Source organism: Myotis lucifugus, unplaced genomic scaffold (genome assembly GCF_000147115.1).
Source record: "Myotis lucifugus unplaced genomic scaffold, Myoluc2.0 scaffold_479, whole genome shotgun sequence".
In the NCBI taxonomy this organism is placed as follows: domain Eukaryota; kingdom Metazoa; phylum Chordata; class Mammalia; order Chiroptera; family Vespertilionidae; genus Myotis; species Myotis lucifugus.
Genome location: NW_005871527.1, coordinates 757,706 through 764,428, shown reverse-complemented (window position 1 = coordinate 764,428; position 6,723 = coordinate 757,706). Strand labels below are relative to the sequence as shown.

General features: G+C 54.2%; 1 non-coding gene across 1 annotated transcript; it reads left to right on the top strand.

Annotated features, from left to right (window-relative positions):
* The first annotated feature begins 6,435 nt into the window (after nucleotides 1-6,435).
* On the top strand, nucleotides 6,436-6,512 carry LOC111823400. Its single transcript, XR_002826406.1, has one exon. It is a non-coding gene; the product is annotated as a small nucleolar RNA SNORD112 (small nucleolar RNA).
* The last annotated feature ends 211 nt before the right edge of the window (nucleotides 6,513-6,723 follow it).

The window sequence follows — 6,723 nt, the reverse complement described above, 5'->3', positions numbered from 1 at the left end:
CCACTGGATCCTGGGGGTAAAGAAATGGAGGCAGCCTCGCCTTGCTGGACGTCTGTCATCAGCAAGGAGGTGGGGACCACGCCCTTGCGGTTTCATGCCATGCTGGAGGTGAGCGTGGGGTTTGGGGGGCAAGACTGGGAGGTCTCCCTTCCACCCCTGGTGAGCGTATCCTTTCAGGGTTCTCTGGGCTCAGCTGTTCATCCTTTGGTGAGGACTTTGGGGCCTTGGGACCATCATTTCTGAAGGTGGGGTTCCCCCGCCCTCTCACCTATCTCTCCATGCCCACAGCTGCCCCTGCCTCTTCTCTGGCCTCTCAGACTTACGAATGTAGTTTCATCTATGTTGAGGTCTCAAGCCACAGGACGATTAAAAAAAAATATCTACTTATTTGGAAATTCTCATTTCATACCCCCCTCCCAAGTCAGGATTGAGGGCACCTGGTTTGGGGTCTTTGAGTCAGACCCCCTACCCCCGGCACCCACAGACAGACACCCCAGCCTCACCACCTGCCGTGCCCAGAGCCTTCTTGTTCAGGACAGCTCCCTGCTTGCCTCCGAGCAAGTGGCCCATTGGGTCGGGGCTGCCAACGTGTGTCTATGAAGGGTTGGGTGTGGGGGGGGGGGCGGGGGGCCAATCCCTCAGCAAATACCTCTGCCTGTCAGCTCACTTGTACAGTAAAGGAAATCTGATTTTAAAAATAGAGCTTGGAAGAGGAGATGAGAGGATATTTAGGAGCAGGGTTGAGCCTGGGGTAAGAGCGGGGGGCGGAGGAATTAGGGGAGAGGTGAGGACACAGGAGGGCGGGAGGCCCAGCTGCTGAGGAGGAAGGTAGAGACGGTGTACATGAGGGCAGAGGGAGAAGAGGGGGATTGGGACTCTGTGTTCCGTGCTCCCCTTTTCTGGCCTCTTAGACCCCCGCCTTCACAGGGGACCCTGGCTCTCTGGGCTACCAGGATGGGTGTCCGGGCCAGCAGCAGGCAAAGACCCTGGCAGCCTCTAGGACATACTCAGAGCCATCTGGGTTTGAAGGACCAGGGCTGTAGTCCCTTCTCATTCAGCTTCCGAGTTGGGAGTGGGCACAGAGAGCGGTGGCTCCCTGGGGGCCCTTGAGGGGGGTCCCAGGGGACTGTGGGCCCTCCCAAGGGCTGCTGGGCTGGCACCACTCGCATGGGGGTGCCTCTCTTCCAGTCCCCTGCCTTGTCCATTCAATTGCCTGGCTTGTGGCCTAGAGACCACTGGGCCTTACAGATGAGAAAGCCTCCTCACCTTGACCCAGAGCTGCCAGTCTCCCCTCCCTTCCCCTGGGTTTGTGAATGTCAGGCCCCACTGGGCCATGGGCTTCATTGGGGAAACTGAGTCTCTGGAGGGCATCACTGTGACTCAAGACATGCGGTGAGTTCTGGCAGAGCTGGGGTTGTCCCCAGGGCCTCTCTTCCAACCCCAAACCGGGCTGGGTTGGGGGACCTCTTAGAGAGGGTCCCTGAAGCCCCTCACCACCCCTCAAGGTGAAGGGCAGTGCCCTGGACCCAGCCATGTTCCTGCAGCCAAGTCCCTGTCCCCCTCCCCCCCTCCTTGATTGGCAGTTCCAGGGGGTAGCTGGATCACTCTGCCCAGAATAACCCTGGGAGGGGGAGAGTGTCGCCCAAGGGAGGGGCTGGGAGAGGGGTCACAGAGAGAGTCCTTCTGAGCTGCCCAAATCAGACGGGCCAATGAGCTGCTCCCAATGCTGCTCTTGCCTTTCAAGGCAAGTGGGTAGGGGAAGGAGCCAGCCAGCTGCCAGCTGGGACCCACGCCTACTTTCAGGGTGACCCGCTCCTCCTGGGCCCTCAGTTTCCCCAGATCTGCTAGGAGGGTTGGGTAGTGGTCTTCTCATTTTGTTCCTGTCACTTTGGGCTCCTGAGGAGGTGTTTGAAGGGTGACCCTGGGGAGCTTTGGTGAAGGGAGGGGTTTGGCAGAGCAGGTAGGACTCGGGGAAGGCGCCCACCCCGCCTCAATTCTTAGAAATAGGGGTCCCTTCTATTTCATTTATTTAGAGGCCCCCACATGGAAGCCACTGTGGAGAGCACCAGCTGGTGGTGTCTTCTAGCGGGAGGGGTTTCAGTGGAGTCTGGTGGTGTCTCTGGTGGCCAGGAGCTGCAGGCTAGGAGCCGGGTGCCCGTGGGAGGAGGGCCCGCCTGAGTGGGAGCAGAGGCCAGGCTCGGGGCGCCCATTTACAAACGGAGGAGCACCTCTCTCCCAGGGGAGATGGGAACAGTAAGGGCCTGTTTCATCATTAGGGCTCCCGTGTCACTACTTTGCGAACATCTGCTGTAATTGCAGCGGACGAGAATCAGAGAGCATTTTCACACATGGTGCCGGCGTTAATTATTTCACTGGCCTGCCTTGACAAGGAGCGAACCGAGTCCAGGGGGCGAAACAACTAGTGAACACCCCCGGCGCTAAGTGGCTGGTGATGAGGCTGGGGAGGGTCGGTCTGTGCAGATGCAGGAGGCACGTGATGTCCAGACAGAGGTAATTCGATTTTTCAGTTAAAACTAACGTTTCCTGAGCATCTGCTGGGTGTCAGATAGGACCCTCACCACTCAGTCCGTTAGTGACTGCTTTCCTTATCAGGTGGTTTATTCCCTGTTTCCCAGCATTAAATATAGGGGTTCAGCAGGCCCAATTCACGAAGGAAGAGGCGGGGGCAGCATTCAAACCCCGGCTTTCAGTCACCCCTCAAGGGGTTGGCAGTGGCCATTTGGGGCCAGAGAGGAATATTTCATTCCATGGTCACCATGATCAGCCTCGTAGTCGATTGGGAGACCAGACCAGAGGAGTGGGGGTCTCCGTGTCGGCCTCTATCTTACCGAAAAGCTCATGGGGTCCTTCCCAATTCATTTTGGCTAATTTGGTTGTCGGTGGAGGGACAGGACAGCTGGCCCAGGACCTGCTCGTTATAGCCGCCCAAGTATTTGAACAGAGATATTGAGAACCACACGAACCCTTTAACCTTTCTTCCTAATGGCCGGCCCACCCCATAAGTGCCCATCCCCCCCACCCCCAGGCCCCTGGGGGGAGGTCAGCATGGGACCTCCGGCCCAAGTCTTACCTTTGATGCAAGTAGTCACTGTAGTCAGCGGATGGGCTCCCGTCTGGTTGACAGGAACTGCGCTTCTTTCTAAAAAGTTATGGGATAAATGAATGTCTTTAATGTGGAAGTCCGGGCTGTGTGACAAGCATGCATTTTCCACAGGACAATTTAAAATTTGTATGCGGAGCTTTTCTCACGTGACTGTATCATTAACCCCCCTTTTCCCACATGGCTGCATTTGGGTCTTTCCGTGGGATTGCTTGAGTGCTTACTATGTGGCAGGCATTGTTTCTGCCCCCCCCCCCCCCAAATATGTTTTTATTGATTTTGGAGAAAGCGGAAGAGAGAGGGATAAATAGAAACATCTATCTCTTTGGCTGCCTCCTGCACGCCCCCTACTGGGGATTGAGTCGGTAACCTGGGCATGTGACCTCTTGGTTCATGGCTTGATGCTCAACCACTGAGCCACACCAGCCAGGCCAGGGCACTATTTTAATTCTCTTACTTTTTATAACAACCCGTGAAGGTGTTACCTTTGTTACCCCAGCCCCATGTTCTTGCTGGACCCCATTTTTCTCTCTCGCAAATGCCCTTCAAAGTTGATGTGAGTTGGGCCTAGCCTCAACTCTGAGTGAAACTCTAAGCTCCCTGAGTTTTGACTCCAAGGTGGTTGTAAGTAGCATCTTTCTAGGCTGGTGGCCCCGCCCTCACCTGAGAACCCCACCTACACCCTGGGGGACCCTCATAGTGTTTTGCCCACAGTCCCTCAGCACACAGTAGGGCTGCTGGTAGCAATGGGGCCGGTGGAGGAGGAGGAGGAGGAGGAGGAGGAGGAGGAGGCTGCGGTGGTGGCTGGGACAGGTGGGCTGCATCCTGGTTGGACCCATGAGTAATTTCTCTTCCCTCCCAGGTGGCCAGAGGCGAGGCGGTGGCTTTCTCCTAGGAAGGGAGCAGATGCCTGGCCCGGAATGGAATCAAAGGTCTGAAAAGGATTTATTTTTTTCTGATTTAAATATTTGAACAATTTGTAAATGTGTGAACCCTTCAGAATGGAACTAACTTGAGCCTTTGGTTCTACAGCCGAGGCTCGCTGCCCCCCGGAGGGCAGCGAGTCGGTGGGTTCCTGAGGCCTGGCTGCGGCACACCTGCCCAGAGCGGTGTGAGGCCCTCCTACGCTGACCTCCCAGCAGAACGAGTATGTATGCTTGTTACACTTAACAGTCTTTCTGGGGAGGTAGGGGCCTTGAGGATTCTACAGTCTTAAAAACAATATAGTAAAAAATCCAGAACCATGCAATTCCTCTGCCTGTCATAGATAATCAAGGGAGGTGTTAAAAATCTCTCACTTTGATATGAAAAGGTGCTGACAACTGTGATTGGGGCTTATGGGGCCTGCACAGGGTCAGGGAGGGCATGACCCCCTGGGAGGAGTGAGTGACCTTGAACCAGTGACTATAGGCCCCCCTCCTCCTGCTTCAAGTGTTGCCTTGCTGCCTTAAATGAAATAACAAGAAATGCTTGGCACGCAGTAGGTACTCAACACGGAAAAATGATTCTTACTTTGGTGGTTTATTCCCTGTCCCCGAACTGTCCCTTTCAAAGCCCTTCTCATTCGTGTAGAAGCCAGAGGAACAAGGGGAACAGGATAAGGAGGGTCCGCCTGGGTCCCCAGGGACTTCTCTTGCATCAACTAATAACTTGATTGACAGTGCCTAGATTTCCGTAGGAGGAGTTGGCCGTCTTCACAGCGAAGTGCCCCGGTCTGCAGGTGGTACAGGTAACTTCAATCTGGGTATGGCATTTTATTTTTATTTATTATAAATATATTTTGCATCTGAAAAACAATTTCAGACACTGGACAGGCGGGCCTCTCCCAGAAAAAAACACTACGTAATAAGCAGCAGAGCCGGACAGAGGGGAGGAACATTCTAGAAGGCCCCCATCTGTATAGGAGGAGGGACTCTACCCGATGAACCCAGAAATTGCTATGTGCAGATGCAGGAGGGTTCAGACTCATTTGGGTTCAAAGCTGGCTTAGTGTGGTGTCCTTGGGGTCTCGGGGCCTCAGTCTGTGTCTTTATCTGTAGGTGACAGCGGGCTCGTCGTGGCGCATGCAGCACCATGCTTGAGACGGCTGAGAGGGGTGCCATGTCCTACGGCGGACGTGAAGCGGGCAAAGACCTGCAAGGTCACCCCCATTCTCATGAAACTGAGCCGTTAGAAATACCTGTGTCCTTCAGCCACATCCCCTCTGGGTTAGAACGGGGAGAAAACATGGCAGCTGTGGGTTCTGCATGGGGACCGAGCTGTCGGGGGACCCAGCAAGGCCGGCTCGTTGCCAGCAAGCCACTCGGCTGTTGACGCTTGTGAGCTGCGTGGTTGCTGCTCCCCAGAGGCCCATGTCCCCTGCTCCCCGGCCGATCTCATGTCACATTCATGTTCCAGTTAGCTAATCCTGAGGACACGGGCCAGGGCATTAGCTTTCAGGGCCTCTGAAAACCGTACTCCCCAATGGGTGCATTGCAGACACCCGCTGGGCAGCTCTGGGGGGCCTGGGGGCCGGCGGGGTGAAAGCACAGCCTGCGGCAGGCGCACACCTGCTGGCCTCCGGTCACTGACACGCCACTCAACGGCCCCCGGCTCCAGCTTCAGAGCACAGGAAACTAAAAAAGGGATGATCTTTGGGATAAAATGAACCCCTGTGTCTGCAGAACTTGTTTTGGGGATACATGACCACTTCTGCTCCATCAGCCAAAATGTCCTCCCTTTTGTATTTTAAAATAACCCACTCACAAAAATGTTGGTTATTTTGATTATGGGAGAAACGCATTGATAATTAATACACTCGTTACTGAAAATGAACGTTCCTGATAAAAGCAAAAGCCAGCTCCAAGCCCTCCCTCCACCCTAGCTCCCCCCACCCCCACCCATTCGCTGCTGCTGTTACGGGTTTCAGGGTTATGGTTGCAGATATTTTTTCTGTGCATTTGCATATGGATAGAAATTGAACTCTGAAGTGCATGATTTTCTTTATTTTTTTTTGCATTAACTATATCATCCCGTACGTTTCCTTTCTGCGCAGCTCGTTTTTCTTCACCCAGGAATCTGCTTGGAAATGATAAAGATCGACGCCATTCCTTATAACAACACGGTGGCTCCCCGGAGCCGTGCACACCGGAGTTTATTTAACCGCCTCCCCGCTGCCACGAAAGCTCTCAGTCCTCACCCCGTGGGGACGGGGAGTGGAGGCAGGTGTGAGTAATTGCTAATGTCTGGATTTGGGGAGTGGGCTCCCAAGCGTTTATGGCATTATTACAGATGAATATATGAATGCATACATTAGCATAAAACAGGGACATGCCCCGACCAGTGATGAGAAAGTGTTTATGAACAAAAGATCATGATGAATCCAGGCCTGCACAAAACACCAGGGTCCATTAGGGGACAATGGGGCTGGCTCTTTCATGCCTTTTAAGAGCTGTTTAATATTCTGGGGTATGCACGCACCACGGCTGATCGGACCTTCCTGTCGAAAATCCCAGCCGTGTTTGCCTTGGTGTGTGTGTGTGTGTGTGTGTGTTCATATATGTGTGTGTGTCTGTGTGTAGGTGTGCGCGCGCGTGCACACGTGCACATGCACAATAGCTTTG